General features: G+C 37.1%; 1 protein-coding gene across 1 annotated transcript in view; it reads right to left on the bottom strand.

Moving 5' to 3' along the window:
* C17H8orf34 (chromosome 17 C8orf34 homolog) overlaps nucleotides 1-22,959 on the bottom strand; it is a 331,481-nt gene that overhangs the window by 95,433 nt on the left and 213,089 nt on the right.

The following is a 22,959-nucleotide window of genomic DNA, read 5'->3' as shown; positions in this document are numbered from 1 at the left end:
ACCATAACGTGTAATTGAAAGTAACTGCGATTTTAATTTTACTACAAAGGGTACCTGGGAGGTCCAGCATGTCAAGCAAGTGAATAATAAGAAGCTTCCAGATATGGATAAAAAAGTGAAATACAAGTTTTCACTATTTGTTCCTATTTCTCACATAAGATACCTCATCTTAATTCCAGTAGGGAAATGAAAATAAAAATGAAAAAAATAGGAAGAGACATTTAAATTAATCTTCATATATTATGACAACAAAATAAAGTCCAATAGTGCTCTTGCTATTACATTATTAGAAAGGGTATTTAAGCAAGAATGAATACTAGAATATTTTCAAAATTATTTTCACATAATGACTGATATTCTATGTTCTTTTAAAGATTTTTTGATATGGACCATTTTTAAAGTCTTTTATTGAATTTGTTACAGTATTGCTTCTGTTTTATGTTTTGGTTCTTTGGCCCTGAGACATGTGGGATCTTAGCTCCCCAACCAGGGATCAAACCCAGAGCCCCTGCATTGGAAGGCAAAGTCTTAACCACTGGACTGTCAGGGAAATCCCTGAGGGAGATTATTAATTTGAACAAAAATACAGCAGTATGTACATTGTAACATTCTTCCACTTCTTGTGGTGCCCCTTCCTGATTTGCATAGGAGCTGCAACATGTCCAGTACTTTTATGTGCCAGTCACTGGGGAATTAAACATCTTGCCCAAGGATGCTCAGCGAAACTGGGATACTGTTAGATGCTGAAATTTAAGGATTTAAACATCATGCTGTACTTGTTTTCATGTGCTCAGCTGGTGAGATGGAAACATCATCTTACTGGATCAACTAACAAATCATAGCAATTCAGTCTGAAAATAAGAGCTCCATCCTCATGATTTAATCACTTCCTAAAGGCCTCCCCACCTCCTAATACCATCACCCTGGGGTTTAGGATCCAACACATGAATTCTGGGGAGACACGAACATTCCATCATAGCAACTAAATATTTTTTGACAAGTTAATGTTTATGCGAAGAAACCTAAATGGAATTTGAACTTTAAGTAAACCCATTAAGAATTACAAACAAGGCTTTCCTCCCCTTATATGAAGCACAGTAATAACCAGAATCAAGATACCTATAAAATTCATAATGCTTGTGTTGTGTTTTCATTTCAAATAACAACAATATAATTTTATCTTAAAGCACAGCTGGAAAAAGGATATTTAAATAATCAAATTCTCACTCTGAAGTTATTCTTTACTACATTGGTTCCAAATTTCTAGTGTAATATCTAAATTACAAAGTTCATAACCTATAAAAATAGGGTAATTTTTTCATCCCAATAATATAGGCAAAAATTTATCTGCTTTCGTTATTTGAATTTTTGTTGCCTAACAGTTTTTTTTAAAATTTCTTTTAAATACCATGCCTGATGCCCCCCCAACAGCCTTTTATCCTAAAATGGATTAGACAGTGCAATAAATTTGAAAAATGTGCCTAATTCCAAAATAGAAGCAACCATTTGCTTTAAAACCAGGAAGCAGCATCATATAGAAGCAAGAATTGGAGCTTTCAAGTCAGATTGAGCAAGGTTCAAATTCTACCTGTGCCACTTACTAGTCTTTTGCCCTTAAGCAGTTTACTTAGTCTCCTTGAACTTCATTTCTCACTTGCAAAATGAATCTTAAATGCATCCACTTGCAAGAGTTGTCTGTATTAGAGATAATGTTTCTAAACACCTAATGTGAAGTTTGGTACACACCTGGTGCTTCTGAACAACGATAGCTTCAAAATGCCACGGAACAAGGGAAGCTGTCAATGTACTTTTGAAAGTAATAGCCAAATCCATGCCTCAATGTACATGTGAATTTCAATATTACATATAAGGCCATCAAATTGATCAGTTTGGCTGAATTCATTCACTGAGAATTTTAAATGAATTGATCATTGATTTTAACACTTTACAGACATGATTTTTGAGCCTTAGTTGTTCAATAAATGTCAATTCTGGCTCGGAATCACCATTATCTCCCCCTCCCCAACTTTTTTCTGACCATTTCGCTTTGAGAATTTAACAGGCTATAGAATTGAATCTGAACTCTTTATGTGTCTGAACTCTCTGTGTTAACTGATACTAGTGATAATGAAGAGGAGCTCTGGTTTTCAAAAAAAAAGGGATAAAGAGGAAAGTTTGTGATAATAGGAAGTTCATGCATTAAACATACATTATATTCATTTAAGGATTCTCTTACCACTTCCATTATCAAAGACCATTTTCTTCCAGAAAAGTGTCTACTATGTTGCTAATACAGTGCCTTAGTTTCGAAGTATTATAATTATTATAATTAATTATTATAATTATAATTATTATAATGATAAAACAACTGGTACAAATTTCTGATTTTTTGAGATTTACTAAAACAGGATAATTGAAATTTGCGTAATGACCATATTCTCATTTTATCTATTGTATATTAATGAAATATAATTAATATACTATATTAATAAATACATGATATAACACAACTAATTATTCTAAATTATTATCATTTATTTTACTAAATTCAACATAACGCCATTTTCCTTTCATCATACAAAATTTTTTTTTTTTTTTTTTTTTTTTTTTTTTTTTTTTCGGTACTCGGGCCTTTCACTGTTGTGGCCTCTCCCGTTGCGGGGCAACAGGCTCCGGACGCGTAGGCTCAGCGGCCGTAGCTCACGGGCGCAGCTGCTCCGCGGCATGTGGGATCTTCCCAGACCGGGGCACGAACCCGTGTCCCCTGCATTGGCAGGCAGACTCTCAACCACTGCGCCACCAGGGAAGCCCCATACAAAATTTTTAATTTTTTGTTTTTTACAAATGGGCTATAATTTTTTTTCTAAAATTTTTCTAGAAAGCTAAATAACATTAGATGAGCATTTTAAAGAAATAAACTTGATTTACACATCTATTAGCATGATTCTTATCACTATTGGTTTTGAACATTAAAGGCTAAATATTATGTTAATTATTAAATCATTCTCAGAAATCACACATAATGTCAGAGACAAGTTAGACAATCAGTCAGAATCAGTTATATCTGTTCAAATCTAAAATCAGACAAGTTTAGAAAGAGGTAATAACAATTCATGACTTTGGAGGAAGGAGAATGGCTTGCTAAGTTATCTAAATGGCGTAACTGTCTCCTATCCAGAGTAATATGCTCCTCTACAGAATTTATGAATATTTCTTACAACTCAAACTTTTTGCGATCCCAATATCTATGCAAACCGCCTCCTAAATCCTAATACTTTATTTCTGTTAAAGATTTTCTCTCTGTGATGTGTAGCTACTTTACACACAAAGTATTTAGGTCCTTTCCAATTCTCTGTCTCTTCTGGAATGATGATCTTGTATTTTATTTTTGCCATGAAGCAGACATAACCTTGGCCAACGATGACACACATTGATTCTCAGAAGAAGGCCCCATCACACTCTGTATTTTTTATAAGTTCATTGAATGTTTTAAAATAAACAAGGTTCAGTTGGTCACATGGGACTTCATTCAAATGGTGAAAGAAAAGGGAAGTGGAACAAATGAAATAAAGAAGATGAAAGAAACAGAAGGAGAAATAAGCAAAATTACCCTCCTTTGGATGTTACATATAATGCTTTCTGATTTTATAGGTTTTTTTTAATTTTAAAAGTCAATTTGAAAACATTAGCCAGTCTCTAAAACACTTCTGAAGGTAAGCACAGTGCAGCCCTTGTCTGCCTTTACCATCTGGGGCTACAATGAATGCAGAGGCAGCCAGCTGGATGCTGGCTTGTACACGGGGTCTGCCCACTTCTAATTCTTATGTTTACATCCATAATTTGAATGTGAAAAATTTCCCCAAAGCCAGGTATCAAAAATAATAAATGTAAATTTTTTTTTTTCTGACCACACCACGCAGCTTGCAGGATCTTAGTTCCCCAACCAACGGATGGAACCCTTGCCCCCTGCAGTGGAAGTGCGTAGTCCTAACCACTGGACCACCAGGGAATTCCCATGTAACATCTTTTTTATTGTTATCTAACTACCACCTATTTTTTTCTTATAATTGTTGGAAAGACTATGTATAATTAGATTCTGATTTTTCACTACAATAAATATTTAAAAGCTGTTGGGATATATATTGGGTTGGCCAAAAAGTTTGTTTGGGTTTCCAACCTAACACTTTCTTTCTCAAATTGAGACTTCTTTCCAGGATGATTAAATTCGCCATTCTGATTTCTACTCATGTTTTAAATTTGTACACAGCACAGTTCTTTGCTTGTTTATTTATTTCTCTTTCTTTCTGGTATCAAGAGGGGCAAAGCAAAATAGAGTTACAGCCCTTCATATCACCCTTTCTCTAAGCACTTGAGCAATAGGTAGTAGAGAAACAGATCAGTACTCCCTGATAGGTCATGATGGGATCTTTGTTCCTTTTCATAAGAATCAATTTTAAGATCCTGACCATCTAATGGAGCCATACTCCATTTCTGAAACTTCAACAGTGAGTGGAACTGATACTCACACATTAATTCCAAGCCATAATTTTGTTTAAATCTTATGAATATCCTGTTAAGTAAAATCTGAGTTCCCCAAACAACATTCCATATGACTTATGCAGCAACATTTGAAAACCATCAACTAAGTGAGCCTGTAGTCCAGGATCTGAGACTCCAGAGTCTCTCACTATTGTCAAAATCAACTATAAATCATCTTGTTTGTTTCCATTCAATACGATTGTACTGAAAAGCTTCCTTGGGTCCAAAATCAGTGTTAAATCTCAATAGCTATGTTTGGCAGTCAGTCTGCCATGCTGGCACTTGGCTACAATGAGTCTATAAGATGTGGGATTGCTAGGAGTGCCTTTCCAAGTACAGCTGCACAAAATATTTTTTCCTTCTGAAAACTCAATGGAAATATAATGGTTTGCTTTCTAATTTGGAAAAAATAAACAAGATTTAAAAAAGAATTTCATGGAGCTATTATAAAATTTCTTGAGAATTCCCTGGTGGTCCAATGGTTAGCACTCTGCTTCCACTGCAGGGGGCAACAGTTCTATCTCTGGTCAGGGAACTGAGATCCCACGTGTGGCATGGCCAAAAAAAGAAAAAATTTCTTTAGCTAGAAAATACTGTGAATATGTCTATGCTCTGAATTTAATTTTTTTAATTTCCAAATTAATACTTTGGTGCAAATTGATTTAATTCAACAATTGCTTGTTGATGACAAACTGCTACATTATTCCCTTAAACAACCAAGGGGAGACTAAAATTAAAATTAACAAAGCACCTTGACAAATTCTAGTAATATCAGAGCTACACTCTCCACTTTAAACCCCACTCCGTACCTGCAGATGGGATCCTGAAGCATTGGGCAGAAGCCAGTATAAGGTGGAAATTCTGACCAGAATCAGCTCTCCCAACTTTCTCTGTAGCAAACAATTGAGAGAGGAAAATAAAATTTCACACTGTCCCTTCCTTTTCAAGTCTGACCCATTGGTTTTTGATACTTCCTCTCCAAGGGATAGCTATTGCCTTCTAATTTGTCTCATTCTGTGTCCTAAGAGTTTGGTTTGGGTTTCTGCCTGCCTGCAACATGTAGGTTCCTTCTTGTGTCTGTCTTTGGGAGTGACTCTGGATTTTGGGAAGGTAGTAACCTTTGCGTCTCTTTGAGGATGCCTCTTAGTCCACGGAGTTATTTAATACTGTCAGAAATATTTACTATTTGTCTAGGCTGAAACCTGACAAGATATTTGAAAGGATTTAATAACTCTATAATCAGAAATTTCGCCAAATTAGAAGCTAACATACAGAGCCTGATAGAAATTTTCTTTTAGGCCTTCTCCTTTATGCTAAATGTACCCACAGGGAAAGGAAAACATTCCAACATAGGTGGATGGATGTGTCAGTCCTTCACCATCCAGGATACAACTCAGTTCTTTGAGGAATTAAAAGCAAATGACTCTACCTTACAAGTATTTGCAGAGCCAGAAATGCAGCTCTAGAAGTGATTCAAAGTTCACCTAATCCTACCAATCCCCAAACCAAACCTATTTATCTTAAAAGGCCTGTTACTTGCATTCCTTCCTTGTGCTTTTGAGATGTGAATATTCTACAAGTTTAGGGAGATAATTTTTATCAAAAGGGGCATAAAAGGGGAAAAGGTCATTTGAAATTTAACCAAATAAAAAATCATGTATCGGGCTTCCCTGGTGGTGCAGTGGTTGAGAGTCCGCCTGCCAATGCAGGGGACACGGGTTCGTGCCCAGGTCCTAGAGGATCCCACATGCCGCGGAGCGGCTGGGCCCGTGAGCCACGGCTGCTGAGCCTGCGTGTCCGGAGCGTGTGCTCCACAACGGGAGAGGCCACAACAGTGAGAGGCCCGTGTACCGCAAAAAAAAAAAAAAAAAAATCATGTATCTTCACAAATATTTGTAAAAAAAGAGAAAAACTAAAAGCCTTAGCCATCTGAACAGATAAACTTAACTTATTCCAACTGTCCTTTTATAATAGTGAGTTTTGTATCATTGGGCCTGATTCATGTTAGACATTTTTAAATGAAACTATAAAGTCTCTGTGTTTGTGTGTGTATGTGTGTCTAGTTATGTGTTAGATGTGTGGTAAATTTTTTTTACCTCTGGATGGTATTACTTATATTAATTTGTAAAAGAGTTCTATTTAATTGGCTTAAAGAAAATCAAGCACTTACATGAATTATTTATAAAATTCCCAGAAATATAATAGAGAATTAACCCAAATGCTTTTCAGGTTCATGTGATCTGGGAAAATATTCAGTATTAAAGCTAGTTTAAGTGTGTTGATTTAATTAAAATAGACATGTCTTTCGAGTTTTCAACAATGAACATAATGCAGATGAATAACTCTTATTTCACCTGGGTTTATTAATCAAATGAGCTCACATTATCTCTTACTAAATTTGTCAGCAAGAAAAATTAGCTTGAGATGACGGCTGACTTTGTTTAATGTCTTACAAAGTTTTTGTGGGTAATCTAAATAGAGTTGTTAAACATAAGTAAATGGAATAGATGTAAGTAGGACAAAAAGTTCTTGGGTGACCTTTTAAAATAGTTTCCCCAAATCTTTTGGTAACCTGGAACTTCAAAATTTTACTAAGTTCAGTTAAATGATGAGTTAAGTTAAATTCATTGAATAGCCAAATAATTTCCAAATAAGATAAAACACTGAAACACTAATTACTAAACACAAGTTTATCCACTTTTGGTTTTCTTTTACAGAACTAAAAATACTTGCATCTATTAGTAAACATCTTTTATGCCATGTTGAGAAATTTTTTATGAGAAAGCACATGTTTCTAGAAGTTATAAAAGGTATTTACAGATTTACCAAGCCACAGAATGCTAATATCAAAAATGGTTTATAATTGTTTAATCCTTTATTTTCATTAAAATGTAAGATTTTATAAATTCATTTATTTATTTTTTTATATTTATTTTTGGCTGCGTTGGGTCTTCCTTGCTGCACGCAGGCTTTCTGTAGTTGTGGTGAGCGGGGGCTACTCTTCATTGTGGTACATGGGCTTCTCACTGCAGTGGCTTCTCTTGTTGCGGAGCATGGGCTCTAGGCATGTAGGCTTCAGTAGCTGTGGCACACAGGCTCAGTAGTTGTGGTTCGTGGGCTCTCGAGTGCAGGCTCAGTAGTTGTGGCGCACGGGCTTAGTTGCTCCGCGGCATGTGGGATCTTCCTGGACCAGGGCTCGAACCCGTGTCTCCTGCATTGGCAGGCAGATTCTTAACCACTGAGCCACCAGGGAAGTCCCAAAACATAAGATTTTAAAGAGCTAAAATTCTAATGTATGTAATTAAAGCCACTAGAAATAATAAGGAAAATATCTCCAAATGCCAGAAAAAGGTTGTAAAAGGTCTATAAAAAAGAAGTCTTGGGAAAAGAATTTTATGTGTGTTCAAGTTAACTAAGATTAAATAAATTTATTTGAGTTAAAAAATAAGTTTAAATATCAAAAGTAAGCTGGTACAAAATTAGAATTTGGTTTTCCCTCTTTTTAAAGGACAAGTCCTTTTGAACTATTGGTCTGCTCTTCATAATAAACTATGAATCTGCCTAGACAAAACAAAGAGGGTGTGTCTAGTCAAAATAATCACCTATGTTCCATGTTTTTATGGTTTTTTTTTTTTTTTTTTTTTTTTTTTTGCGGTATGCGGGCCTCTCACTGCCGTGGCCTCTCCCATCGCAGAGCAGAGGCTCCGGACGCACAGGCTCAGCAGCCATGGCTCACGGGCCCAGCAGCTCCACGGCATGTGGAATCTTGCCGGACTGGGGCACGAACCCATGTCCCCTGCATCGGCAGGCAGACTCTCAACCACTGCGCCACCAGGGAAGCCCTCCATGTTGTTTTTATCAGGCCTTTGATTACTTATGAAAACTGAGTCTCCTCTATTAAAAAGAGCTAAGTTTGATGTAAAAGTATTACACTTTCTGTATTTATCTGCGGTCTCTAATTGTCACCATGGTTAAGCAGATAACTATTGTTTCATAGTGACCTCTGATCCTATTCGACCAAGTGTTTTATAACCTTTTGATATGTTTGACAAACTTCCCAAAATCAAATTCTAAATGAATTTTTTTTACCTTGAACTAACTTTAAAGTTTTCCAGAGGGCTCCGAGGACATATCAAAAGATTTGTTCTCTCTCCTTCTAAAAAGGGAGATATTAACCTAATTAGACTTATTTGATATATTAACTGACATGGGAAGCATTGTCAAATAAGAATACTAATCCTTCTTTATGTTGTGCCTATAGAGGTATACGTTATATGAAAAAAAATTCTATGAACTTCCCAGAAATATATGTTCCGGTATAATATTATCAGTCATAAATCTATTTATTACCTTAAAATGTAAGTCATAGAAATTAGCAAATTTCCTTGTCAATTGCATTATAATGAACTCTCATCACATCTTTAACCATGGCTATTTTTTTTTTTAACATCTTTATTGGAGTATAATTGCTTTACACTGTTGTGTTAGTTTCTGTTGTATAACAAAGTGAATCAGTTATATGTATACATAGATCCCCATATCCCCTCCCTGTTGCGTCTCCCTCCCACCCTCCCTAGCCCACCCCTCTAGGTGGTCACAAAGCACTGAGCTGATCTCCCTGTGCTATGCAGCTGCTTCCCAATAGCTATCTATTTTACATTGGGTAGTGTATATATGTCAGTGCCACTCTCTTACTTCGTCCCAGCTTACCCTTCCCCCTCCCCATGTCCTTAAGTCCATTCTCTACATCTGCGTCTTTATTCCTGTCTTGCCCCTAGGTCCATCAGAACCACTTTTTTTTTTAGATACCATATACATGTGTTAGCATACAGCGTTTGTTTTTCTCTTTCTGACTTACTTCACTCTGTGTGACAGTCTCTAGGTCCATCCACTTCACTACAAATAACTTAGTTTCATTTCTTTTTATGGCTGAGTAATATTCCACTGTATATATATGCCACATCTTCTTTATCCCTTCATCTGTCAATGGACACTTGGGTTGCTTCCATGGCTATTTTAAGTCTCTTGTCATTTACAGTTATTGTTTCACTGAGATACTTTTGTAAAAGTTTTCCTACAAAAGTGCTTCATCTTCAAGTCATGGAAAGGACTTTTGATAAATACAGGTTTCTGACAACTTTAAGATTATAAAACTGAATGGGCAACAATTTCCAGAACTAATGAAAAAACTGGATTCAAGAAGAACAGGAATTTATAACATAGAACTGAATGAAATGAGGAGGTGATGTTTGTTAGTTCCTTAATGTTTTGAGTTTCCAGACTTAAGGAAACCTTTTCTCTTAACCTATCTATGACTTACAGCAATTTGGTAAAATATACCTTTGTGAACGAAGATGAAACATTTACTTTTTCTCCCTACCTGATCCCTCTAAAATTTGGAAGACAATATAGTTAGTTATTTACATAAGTTCAATAAAAATCTGTTCTCCTTATAACAGGACAATTAGAAACGTTGTCTGTATTACTGAGGCTTTGGCTGGAATATCATATTTGAGACAGAGATGCATAGACCCAGATATGACCAGACAGCTTTAAGAAACTGCTTAGACAGACTTTGGCTTGGCTTCCTGGCCTCAAAAGGCTTTTAGAGGGCTTCCCTGGTGGCGCAGTGGTTGGGAGTCCGCCTGCCGATGCAGGGGACACGGGTTCGTGCCCCAGTCCGGGAAGATCCCACATGCCGCGGAGCGGCTGGGCCCGTGAGCCATGGCCGCTGAGCCTGCGCGTCCGGAGCCTGTGCTCCGCAACGGGAGAGGCTGCAACGGTGAGAGGCCCGTGTACAGAAAAAAAAAAAAAAAGATTTTAGAGCTCAATCTGAGATTCATTATAAAAGGTTCCAGTAAAGCAGTCTTAAAAAGAGTTTATGTGGTCAATCAGTATTCTTGCTGCACTTATGTAAATAAGCAGGCCAAGTTTTAATGCAAATAAATCAGTTTTAGTGTGATTATCTTTGATGAAAATGGAGGCAAGAGTAGAGGAAAAAATTATGTTTGCACCTTTGCCTGTATTATATTCTAATCCTGTTGTTTTTGAGGTTTTGTTATGTATCTGTAAACTGGACTGGATCCTAAATTTTTCTAGTTGCCTCAAATATCTGGCTACAAATCTTCAAACTAACATTTCAGCCTCTAAGAACAAAGACTGCCCTTGAATCTCCTTGGAAGAGACAATACCAGTTCCTGCTCACTACCCAGATTGTAGCCAAATTGCAGGGTCTTGTGCCTTGGATACACATCTCACAGATGAAAAAGTCTCCACTTGACATCTGGTCCTTTGCAAATGCTGGGGACCTCCAAATCAAACAGACTAGGAAGAGAAGTAGTTGTCATCAGAGTAGACTGTTTCTGCCTAAGACGCCAGATCAAGACTTCATACTCAACATGAAACTCTTTCTCCTTTTTCTTTCCTTTACTGTGGCATTGATCTGGAAAGATAATGCCCTCATCTGTATCTCCCAGGCCATTGCTAATGGGGGTAACCTTTCAGGGTGCTGGATTTGTCATCAAAATCTCTGATCTGTCCATGATGCTAGAGACCCCTTGGTCCATTTCCTTGTCTGCAGTTAACATCCCAAACTTAGGGAAATTTGCATTTATGCTCTTTGCAAAGAAAGGGACACAAGGCAAGATTAGCCAGAATAAAACTGCCTGTGTGGTCCACAGACCCTTAGAATTTACTGGCCTCCATAGCTGTCACTTTCCATTTCTGAGCCACAGATTCAAATTTACCAGGAGGCATTCAGGATTCTGGATTCACTTCTTTTTGACAGGGCCCTACTTCCCTGGTTATATTGCAGAATCCATTGCTAAGAAAATAGCTGCCCAACAAAGACCCCTAGACTCTCTGACCAAAGTTGTTCTTGATAACAGGATAGCCCTTGATTATCTTTTAGCTGAGCAAGGAGGTATCTGTAACCAACACCACCTGCTGGACCTGGAGCAACACTTCTGGAGAAGTTGAAACTCAGTTACACAAGATCACTGAGCAAGCCACTTGGCTTGGTGATTCCTTCAGCAGTCTTTCTTTGACTTACTTGATTCTGATGGGTTTGGGTCTTGGGAACCATGTCTCCAAAGTGCATGCCAAACACTGGGAATTATCTTGTGTATTATAATCGTTGAAATCTCCCTGGTGTGTTGTATTCTCTCAAAAGCATTAAATGCTTGTTCACACCCACTAACCATCACGCAAATGATCTCCCTAAGACTGGAACATCAGAAAAGGAACTAATAGATTGACAGACTTAGACATTGTGAACCTGAAGCTGTAACTTGTGAATACACAGGGACTAAGCAAAAAACATCATGACCTATGAATACCATACAAAAGTTTGACAAAAGTCGAGAGAACTACAGAGCTCAGAGTGGCACTAATGCCCTAAAATTTTAATCACATCTCTTAGTTAAGCTGACATTTTGATCAAAAGAGGGAAATTATTAAAAAGGAAACAACAAGCTCCAAACAGAGTCTCTTGTGCTAAAGCATAAGACACCAAACCAAAACTTAATACCTAACTTAATTGCAGTTTCAACCTCCCCTAGGAATGTAATCTTAACCAGTCAGTCTGGAATTTTCGGGTTGGCACCAATGAGGTAACCTGCCACATAGGCCCTCCCTGTCCCTTAAAGGAAGAAGAGGTAATCTGCTCTCTCCTCTTCCCTTCCCCCTCCCACCTATAAGAGCCTTCCACTTTGTACTGCTCCTCAAAATTCTTTTCTACTTGATGGATGTTTAATTCGCAAATTGTTCAATAAAGCCAATTAGATCTTTAAAATTTACTCAGTTGAATTTTGTTATTTAACACCAGGAAACTGTAGAGACAATACAGAAGGGAGAGCTGCTGACCAGGGAGGACAGCAGTCTGCTTTCCATACAGAAGCTCCATCATCCTGAATGTTGCCAAAGCAGTCAGCTCTAACCCTGTATCTGGGAGGCATGGCTGCTGAGTAAACAGCGGTCAGGCAGGTTATTAAGCTCTTGTTACCTGTCCTCAACAATGAAAAGCAGCTTCCTCAATCTTTGGAAAACCAGAAACCCATCCCAGAGTTGAGAAAAGGAGCCCTGAAGTGACCGTGCTCTGAGATGAGAATTTACTCTGACATAATGCTCCATCATTCCAATGAGCTGCCTGCATCTCTGCCTTGGAACTCTAAAAGACCTATTGATATACTAAGGAACCCAACTGTTTGGACTGGAAGAACTGGGCCAGCAAGTGATAGATGTATGAATTCAAGCTCAAGTTCAGAGCTCTTCGTAGCTCAAAAAGATGGATACAGCACTGTCTTAGTCCATTCAGGCTGCTATGACGAAATACCTGACTGGGTGGCTTACAAACAACAGGAATTTCTCCCAGTTCTGGAAGGTCTGCCTACTAGGTCATCTTGCCCAATTTCTTGCTCTGCACAGACCCTCCATCAGATAGTATCTGCTTGTATAATTCAAGCAATAGAGCACTCACACTTGCTGAGAGTCAGATTGGTCCATTTTCTACCACTCCAGTGTCCCACTGTCCTTTCTTGTGTTGAAGTAAAGCCTGTGTCCTTCAGTTTAATGCCAGTACTGCCTTTTGGAGCAAAAAAAAAAGTATATTTTTTCTTCCATGGGATTGTCCTTCAAAAATGCATAGCCCCATTTATTCTTTTCCAATATAAACTCCCTAAATCCTCCTATTTTCTTGAACCATTGAGCTGAGGAAAATTTTATGTTTCTCCTGTGTTGGACAACTTGGTCGTTAGACCCAAAGACAATTTTTAATGGAGTTTCAAAAAAAAAATGTGTCTTTAAGACTAAATATAGTAGCTATATTTTGACATATAGAAAAAATTGATGTCTTTTATATACCTTTATACTTTAAATTAAAAGGATCTTCCTTGATTATCTATTTAATATCTATATTATTGTTTTCTAGAATTTCTGAGCTCTCAATTATTTCTAAATTACTACATAACTACCACCTAAAATTTCCGCTTTGCATTGCTAAATGTGTCAGAGGGGCATTTTATTTTCTCCTCTGATTTTATTTAGCTGAATTAAAGCTGTCATAACGTGATTTGTTTTTATATTTTTGTGAAGTCTCTTTCAAAGTGTGCTGGTTAGTTTTGATAGAGAATTCAGGTTCCTTCATCCTAAGCAGAAACATTTACCTGGACAGTTTTCTTTTTAGTTATCTATTAATCCTCTAGTGACTAGAAAATTGGCTTAAATATAAGCACCTATTCACTTGTTAGGATAATTGACAAAAATATTAGTGTAAAATGTTTTTCATTAATAAAAATGAGTTAAGTGGATCCAGAACACTGATGATTATGTCAATTTTTGAATTATAGTCATTGCAGTATTTATCACATCTAGCCTATGAGACTACAGGCTAGATAAGGTCTTTTGTTTGTTTGTTTGTTTTTGGGGGGGCTGAGCCCCGTGGTATCCTAGTTCCCTGACCAGGGATCGAACCCATACCCCTTGCAGTGGAAAGACAGAGTCTTAACCACTGGACAACCAGGAAAACCCTTAGATAAGGTCTTATTTTTCCTGTAGTTAGTTCCATGGTTCCTTGCATAAGGTAGACATTCAAATAATATTGACTGAATTTGATCAATTTGCTGTACAACAACAGCTGCTACTAGACTTAACTCAGCAGGAAAATCTGGTATAGAAAAGAAAAAAATCTCTAACCACTGAGATTAAAAACTGAACTGTTGACATTAATTTTCTGTTTAACAAGTCATTTCCTAAAACTGAAATTAAGGGTTTGGAAATCAGGGAAGAAATGTCTAATTTGCACAGCTTTGGTTCTTGTTTGATTTGATTCATTTTAAAAAGAGAAAGTAACAAATATTTCCATGAAGTTTTTACTTTTAAGGCATAAAGTCACTTGGTAATCATTAAGAAATATTTATATTTTGATGGACCAAAGGGATATAAGTTTTTGAGTTTGTTATTTATTATGTATATACTTAAATAAGCCCACAAGACTTTAAACAAACAGGGAGGTGTGCTTTTGTTTTATTATTTGCAAAGAAAATCAATCATATGTTGGCTCTGAAAGGATTTTTTATCCTGTGATAACTATCACTATGAGTTCTGTGAGTTCTCTTCTTTTGCTGTTAAATGATCCTTTCTGCACGCAAAAACAAATCTTTAAACAAATAAGCAATAAGTTAACGTAATTTACAAGTGATATAGTAAACCATCCCATAAATAATGGATGCATTTTGTTTTAATTTGTTTTAAAAACTTACTAAAACAATTTTTTAGAACAGTTTAAGGTTCACAGCAAAACTGAAAGGAAGGTACAGAGATTTCCCATGACCTCGTTGCCTCCACAAATGTGTAGCATCCCCCATTGTCAACATCTCCACCAGAGTAGTACATTTGTTACAACTAATGAACCAGCATTGATACATTACAATCACCCAAAGTCCATAGTGTGCATTAGGGTTCACTCTTGGTGGTGTTCATTCTTTAGGGTTTGGACAAATGAATAATGACATGTATTTATCATATGGCATCACACTGAGTATTTGCAGTGCATTAACATCCTCTGTGCTTTATCTGTTCATCTCTTCCAACCCACCCTACCTCTGGCAATCATTAATCTCTTTTATTGTCTCCATAGTTTTGTGTTTTCCAGAATGTCACATAATTGGAATCATATGGTGTTTAGCCTTTTCAGATTGGCTTCTTTACCTTAGTAATAAGCGTTTAAGTTTCATCTGTGCCTTTTTACGGCTTGATAGCTCATTTCTTTTTTAACACTGAATAATAGTCCATTGTCTGGATGTACCACAGTTTATTTATCCAACACCTACTGAAGAATATATTGGTGGCTTCCGAATTTTAGCAATTATGAATAAAGCTACAATAAACACCCATGTGCAGGTTTACATATGGGTGTAATTTTCAACTCATTTGGGTGGTTACTGGATCCTATGGTAAGAGTCTGTTTAGTTTTGTAAGAAAGTAACAAACCATCTTTAAACTGGCTGTACCACTTTGCATTCCCAACAGCAATGAACGAGAGTTCTTGTTGTTCCACATTCTCATCAGCATTTGGTGCTCAGAGTTCCAGATTTTGGCCATTTTAATAGGTGTGTAGTGGCATATCATTTTTGTTTTAATTTGCATTTCCCTGATGACACATGATGTGGAGCATCTTTTCATATGCTTATTTGTCATCTGTATATCTTCTTCCAGGGATGTGTCTGTTCAGGTCTTTGCCCCATTTTTTAATTGAGCTGTTAGTGTTTTTATTGTTGAGATTTAAGAGTTATTTGTGTATTTTGGATAACAGTCCTTTATCAAATACGTCTTGGCAAATATTTTCTCCCAGTTTGTTGTTTGTCTTCTCATTTCCTTGACATCTTTCTCAGAGCAGAAGTCTTTAATTTTAATGAAGTTCTGCTTATAAATTATTTTTTTCATGGATCATGTCTTTGGTGTTGTATCTAAAAAGGCATCACCTTACCCAAGGTCATCTAGGTTTCCTACTATGTTATCTTCTAGGAGTCTTACCGTTTTGCATTTTACATTTAGGTCTGTGATCCATTTTGAGTTAATTTTTGTGAAGGGCATACAGTCTACGTCTAGCCTCATTTTTCTGCATGAAACGTCCAGTTGTTCCAGTACCATCTGTTGAAAGAACTACTTTTCTCCATTTTATTGTCTTTGATACTTTGTCAAAAATTAGTTAACTATATGTGGGCCTATTTCTAGGCTCTCTATTCTGTCCATTGATCTTTTTGTCTGTTCTTTCACCAACACTACACTGTCTTGATTACTTTAGATTCATGGTAAGTCTTGACCTTGGGTACTGTCAGTCCTCCAACTTTGTTCTTCTGCTTCAATATTTTGTGGGCTACTGTGGGTTTTTTTGCCTTTCCATTTAAATCTAGAATCAGTTTGTCAATATCCACAAAATAACTTGCTGGGATTTTGACTGGGACTGCACTCAATCTATAGATTAACCTGGGAAGAATTGACATCTTGATAATATTGAGTCTTCTTATCCATGAATATGGAATACCTCTCCATTTATTTAGTTCTTTTATTTATTTCATTCATCAAGTTTGTAGTTTTCCTCATATAGATGTTGTACACATTTTGTTTAGATTTATACCTAAGTATTTCATTCTGGGGTAGTGCTAATGTACATGGTACTGTGTTTTAATTTCAAATTCCAACTGTACGTTGCTGGTATTTAGGAAAGCAATTCATATTTGTATACTAACCTCTATCTTGCAACCTTGCTATAATTTCTTATTCATTCCAGGAGTTTTTTGTAAATTGTTTTGAATATTGTATATGGACAATCATGTCATCTGTGAACAAAGAAAATTTTAGTTTTTCTTTCCCAATCTATACACTTTTATTTCCTTTCCTTGTCTTATTGCATTAGCTAGAAGTTGAAGTATTGATACAATGTTGAAAAGGACTGGTGATAGAGAACATCCATGCCTTGTACCTTGAAGTGGGAAATCTTCATGTTTCTCACTACTTTTTGTAGATATTCTTTCTCAGATTGAGGAAGTTTCCCTCTATTCCTAGTTTACTAAGAGTTTTTATCATGAATGGGTGTTGGATTCTGTCAAATGCTTTTCTTCATTTATTGAAATAATCATGTAAATTTTCTTTTTTAGTCTGTTGATGTGATGAATTACATTAATTGATTCTTTTTTTTTTTTTTTTTTTGGCTGTGTTGGGTCTTCATTGCTGCACACGGGCAGCTTTCTCTAGTTGCAGAGAGTGGGGGCTACTCTTTGTTGCAGTGCATGGGCTTCTCATTGCAGTGGCTTCTCTTGTTGCAGAGCAGGAGCTCTAGGCATGCGGCCTTCAGTAGTTCTGGCTTGCGGGCTCAGTAGTTGTGGCTCACGGGCTCTAGAGTGCAGGCTCAGTAGTTGTGGCACACTGGCTTAGTTGCCCCACAGCATGTGGGATCTTCCTGGACCAGGGCCCGAACCTGTGTCCCCTGCATTGGCAGGTGTATTCTTAACCACTGCATCACCAGGAAGCCCATTAATTGATTTTTAAATGTTGAATCAGCCTTGCATGTTTGGGATAAATCTCATCTGGTCATGGTTTATAATTCTTTTCATATATTGTTGGGTTCGATATGCTAATATTTTGTTGAAGATTTCTGTATCTACATTCATGAGAGATATTGGTCTGTATTTCTCTTTTCTTGTAATATCTTTGTCTGGTTTTGGTACTAGGGTGATGCTGGCCTCATGGAACAAGTTAAAAAGTATTCCCTATGTTTTTATTCTCTGAAAGAGATTGTAGAGAATTGGTATAATTTCTTCCTTAAATATTTGGTAGAATTCACCAGTGATCCTCTCTGAGTCTGGTGCTTTCTATTTTGGAAGCTTATTAATTATTGATTCAATCTTTAATAAAGACAGGCCTATTCATATTATCCATTCCTTCTTATGAGTTTTGACAAATTGTATCTTTCAAGGAATTGGTCCATTTCATCTAGATTATCAAATGTGTGGGCACAGAACTGTTCATAGCATTTCTTTATTATTCTTTCAGTGTCCATAAGATCTGTAATAATGTCCCTTCTTTCATTTCTGATATTAGTAATTTGTGTCGACTTTCCTTTTTTCTTAGCCTGGCTAGAGGCTGATTTTATTTTTATCATGGTAAGATGATAAAAATAACATTGAGGATGAAAATGGCATTTTCCTTGACCACAATTTAAGTCACTTTGACAAGGCAACAATCATATTAAGGCCAAAAGAAACACTAATCAATTTATTGTTTCTAAATCTGTTTCTATTTGTATGTAAGTCAAAATATAATTTGGGATACACCTAAACAAGAAGAATATGTGCAAGCAAATTTTATTGCAAATCTACATGTCAAATGCCATTCAAGTCTATTTGTTATGATTTTCTGGTTAACCCATGAGTGGCAGACTCAGTACCTTATAAATCTATGCCACCTACACACTGTCTATCATAGTCAATCTGAAGGTCCAAAAATTTTTTATAGATACACATTCCTTTCTAATGAATTACAGTGAAGTTACTTGGTTGGAAGCATTTCAGACTTTTTGATAATTCTGTGTATCCTTTCATTCTACTTTAAACAGCAATATTGGTTAGATTGTATACCACAAGGGCAGGCATAACAACATCAGTAAATTTATTCTTATTGATTGTTCATCATACTGATGAGGAAGTGATGACATAACTCATTATTAAAAATCCAACTAATTATGACAGCCACTTGCCACACAGCCATACCGTTCCCTCCTTTCCCTGGCCTCCTCCTAAACCTACATCCCCCCATTATTATTGTTGGCAGCACAGGGGGAAAGAGTGCCTTCTCCGAGCAAACCTGCTGCTTAAATTCCCTACTCTGTTACTTACATGTTGTGTAACATTTGGTAAATTGCCCAACCTCTGTGATGCTGTCAGGGTTAAATGAATTAATACATATAAAGAGCTTAGAAAAATACCTGACATGAAACACATTCAACAAAAATTAGCAGCTATTACTCCTAATTTTAATAAGTAATGTGCCTCATGCACTTGCCATTAATTTATTCAACCATTCAATAATTATATGTGTTCCAAGCATTGTTCCTGGTGCTGGAATTATAGCAGTGAACAAAACAGACAAGGTTCCTGACCTCATGCAGGAAGAGACAAAGGGAGCATGTAGTGAAATAAACAATAAGTAATGAAACTTTGAGAAAAAAGTCAGGTAAGGAGAGAGAGAGAGATGAGGTTGGGATCAGGAAAGGCTTCTCTGATTAAGTGACTTTTGAAATGAAGAAGTAAGCCATGCAAAAGTCATCCATCAGGGGAAATAGGAAGTGTCAAAAAAGCAAGCTCGGCATGCACTTGACCTGTTAGAGAAACAGCCAGAAGGCCAGCATGATTGCTGTTCAAGAGCAAGTGGAGAATAGTGCAAATGTTCTGACAGAAGAAGCCAGGAAGCACTGGTGCTCTGTGGACAGTTAAGAAGAATTTAGTGCTTCTAGCAAATGTAAGAAGAAAAACCTGGATGCAGTACGTATCACCCAGCTGCCTTTATGTAACAATGAAGGAAAGCTGCAGCTGGGGGAAAGGCAGCTGTGTGGAGAGGAATGTTTTACCCTTTTCTGCCTGCTTCTGTGAAAGCTAAAGAACTCTGAATAGAGAGACAAGCAGTTATCTCATAAATTCCTTTTAGGAAAGGTAATAAAATGGGGTGATTGGCTCTAAAGGACAATCCTCCTTCTCCCCCAAAATAGGTACTTTCCTAAAATATCCAAGTAATTGGGCATACTCACTGCTGCACATTGCCTGCATACACAATTTAAAGTTGCCTTTCTTATTTTCATCTGTATTTTAAATCAAAATTGATCTACTAAGACATACCACAAATATCTCTATATTAACTCACTTGAAGGAGTGGACTATTCATTACACAAATGTGAATTTTATCTTGACAATGACTTTTCTCCCGACCTTATGACATCACTAAATTGAGCCCATATTTTCTTGGCTGAAACTCTGGCAGTAGAGGCTGTTCCCTGAGTATTATTTTATTGGATGATGTTTTTATAAATCTCTCTAAGTTTTAGGTATTCTCTCCATTGTAAAAACATATGGGATATTCTAAGATCTATATCAGAAATTCTCTAATTGCATGATTTAAAATGTGAATTGTACCCCATCATATAATACTTTTAATGGCTAATGGGCATTGTGAATCATATTGAAATATGAATTTCCCAGGCAGCAGCTACTGTGCCACCAGCACATCCCCTCCTGAATGCAGCAGGATATGCCATCTTGTGGATTTCCTGGTGCTTTCTTTGAGAATGGACTAGGGCACTCTAACTCATTCAAGCACAAGAAGAAGGAAGGGGCATCTGATTAATCTTGTTACAAATGAATGGCAGATTACTAACTAGCAATAATGTGATACTTTATTTCTGTTGAATTAAAAAAAGAAATCTAAACAGTCTAGGATACTAAATTTAAAACTCTAAATTTCTGCTCTGGGCAAGGTACTCATAAGGCTACTGAAACCTAAGTACCCTTGTTTTGTACAAAGTGGCCTTGATGCCCATGGTTCCAGAAGATTATACCAGGGATCCCTCAAAGTTGAGGCACTGATATCAAGATGGTGTAGAATAAGAACTCTGCTCCTCAAGTTCAGACACAATACTGAATAGTAACTGGTGGACTCCATCAGATTCCCTCTCTGGGAATTTGTATATAAAATTTAGTGAAAAATATGATTGTAAAGATAGATGTCATAGCTCAGGCTGCTACAACAAAATATCTTAGATTGAGTGGGTTAAACAACATCTATTTCTCACAGTTTTGGAGTCTATAAAGTCTAAGATCAAGGTGCTGGCAGATTCAGTTCCTGGTGAGGGCTCCCTTCCTGACTTGCAGATGACCACCATCTCATTTGTGCTCACATGACCTCTTTGTGTGCATGCAGACAGACAGCTCTCCTGTCTCTTCCTGCTCTTCTTATAAAGGCACAAATCCCATCATGAGGACACCACCCACATGACCTCACCTAAACCTAATTATCTCCCAAAGGCTCCACCTCCAAACATCATCACATTGGAGGTTTAAGTCTTCAAAATATAAATTGGGGGAGGGGGGACGGACACAAATATTCAATCTATAACAGTAGAACTAGAGAGGCACAAAGAAAAGAGCATAATCAGATTCCATGAGGCATTAAAATCCAGCAGACTGCAAAAAGTTGAAAGCAGTTATTTGTTGACAAAGCATCTTGAGAGAGAAGCAGATATGGAGGAGCTAAGAGAGGACCATGGTGGCCTGTTGGGTCCTAAGCACTGTTTGCTCAACTTCTAGATAAGCTGGGAAATCCCAAAGTAAATTCCACTAAAGTTTCTGATTCTTATAACATGATAGTCTACGACTAGCATAGCTCAAAAAATATTTTTCTTAAAAATGTAATAGGAAATTAATTATATATGAGGTCATATTAAAGATACCCTGAGTTGCTTCCCTCCTACTCCTATGACTGCTTCCTCCCAGAAAACCTTAGTTTTAATTCTCAGCATATTCATCTGATGACCCCATTCATCTCTTTTCTACTTTCATACCTGTGTATATGGATACTGAAGTATTTAATCAATGAAATAAATTTATATAAAAATGTGCTGCCTGCACACACACATACACACACAGAGTGGAAAGAGACAAAATACATTTTAAAACATGTTTTAAAAGATAGAACCATGCTCAATACAAGATAAAACACGATAATAGACTGAAATAGAAGCAAAACAGATTGACAAAGAGGAGGCTAAAATCACCATAGCCTACTGAGCTCCCAGCATGAGAAAGAGGTAGAAGGCTGCAAAAGGATGCAAAATACCCTATATTGAAACCAGGCTTGCTGTATGAGATGAGGCTGAATGATGAGCAAAGGCTGGAAATGCATAAAACCACTGTAGGTCTGTAGACTTAAAGATGGCTCAAGGATGCAGAAACAGCCATCAGTAAGAAATCCAACCAAGTCATCTGCTGGCTGGGAGCCCTGAGGCTCCAATACAAGATCTAATATTACATCAGACCAGTATTATACTGGACACCACAGAGAGGAGTGGTGAAGGAAACTGAAAAGCCAGAAGACAGACAAGGGTTAAGAAAAGGAAAGAGAGAGGGAGAGAAGGATTCCCCCCTCCAGATGGGTTTACAAAACTTTAAAGTGCATGACAAAAATATATGCCATGAAAAATCGCCAAACAACTGAAAATAAAATGGTAAGAATACATTCAGCATAAAACAACAACAACCCAAGACTTGAAATGAGTACGTTTAAGAAACTCAAAGAAAGAGAAAAACAAAGATATTTGAAAACATTTACTACAAGGGGGAAAAATAGTTTACATGATTTAAAAACTTAAGAGATATTTCAGCTAAATTGGACATAAGGAGATAATTTGGCTACTTGAAAGTAAATCAAGAAACTGAAAGAACTGGGTTAAGACAAATAAGAAAATTGAGGGGGGACCAGGAGAAGATGGCAGAAGGGTAAGAAATGGAGATCACCTTCCTCCCCACAGATACATCAGAAATACATCTACACGTGGAACTGCTCCTATAAAACACCCACTGAACACTGGCAGAAGACCTCAGACCTCCCAAAAGGCAAGAAACTCCCCCCGTAACTGGGTAGGGTAAAAGAAAAAAGAATAAACAGAGACAAAAGAATAGGGACGGGACCTGCACCAATGGGAGGGAGCTGTGAAGGAGGAAAGGTTTCCACACATTAGGAAGCCCCTACACGGGCAGAAACTGCGGGTGGCGGAGAGGGGAAGCTTCGGAGCCGTGGAGGAGAGCACAGCAACAGGGGTGCGGAGGGCAAAGCGGAGAGATTCCCGCACAGAGGATCGATGCCGACCGGCACTCACCA

Source organism: Orcinus orca, chromosome 17 (assembly GCF_937001465.1).
Source record: "Orcinus orca chromosome 17, mOrcOrc1.1, whole genome shotgun sequence".
Classification (NCBI taxonomy): Eukaryota; Metazoa; Chordata; class Mammalia; order Artiodactyla; family Delphinidae; genus Orcinus; species Orcinus orca.
Note: the sequence above shows the minus strand (reverse complement) of the source record. Positions and strands in the feature narration are given on the sequence as shown.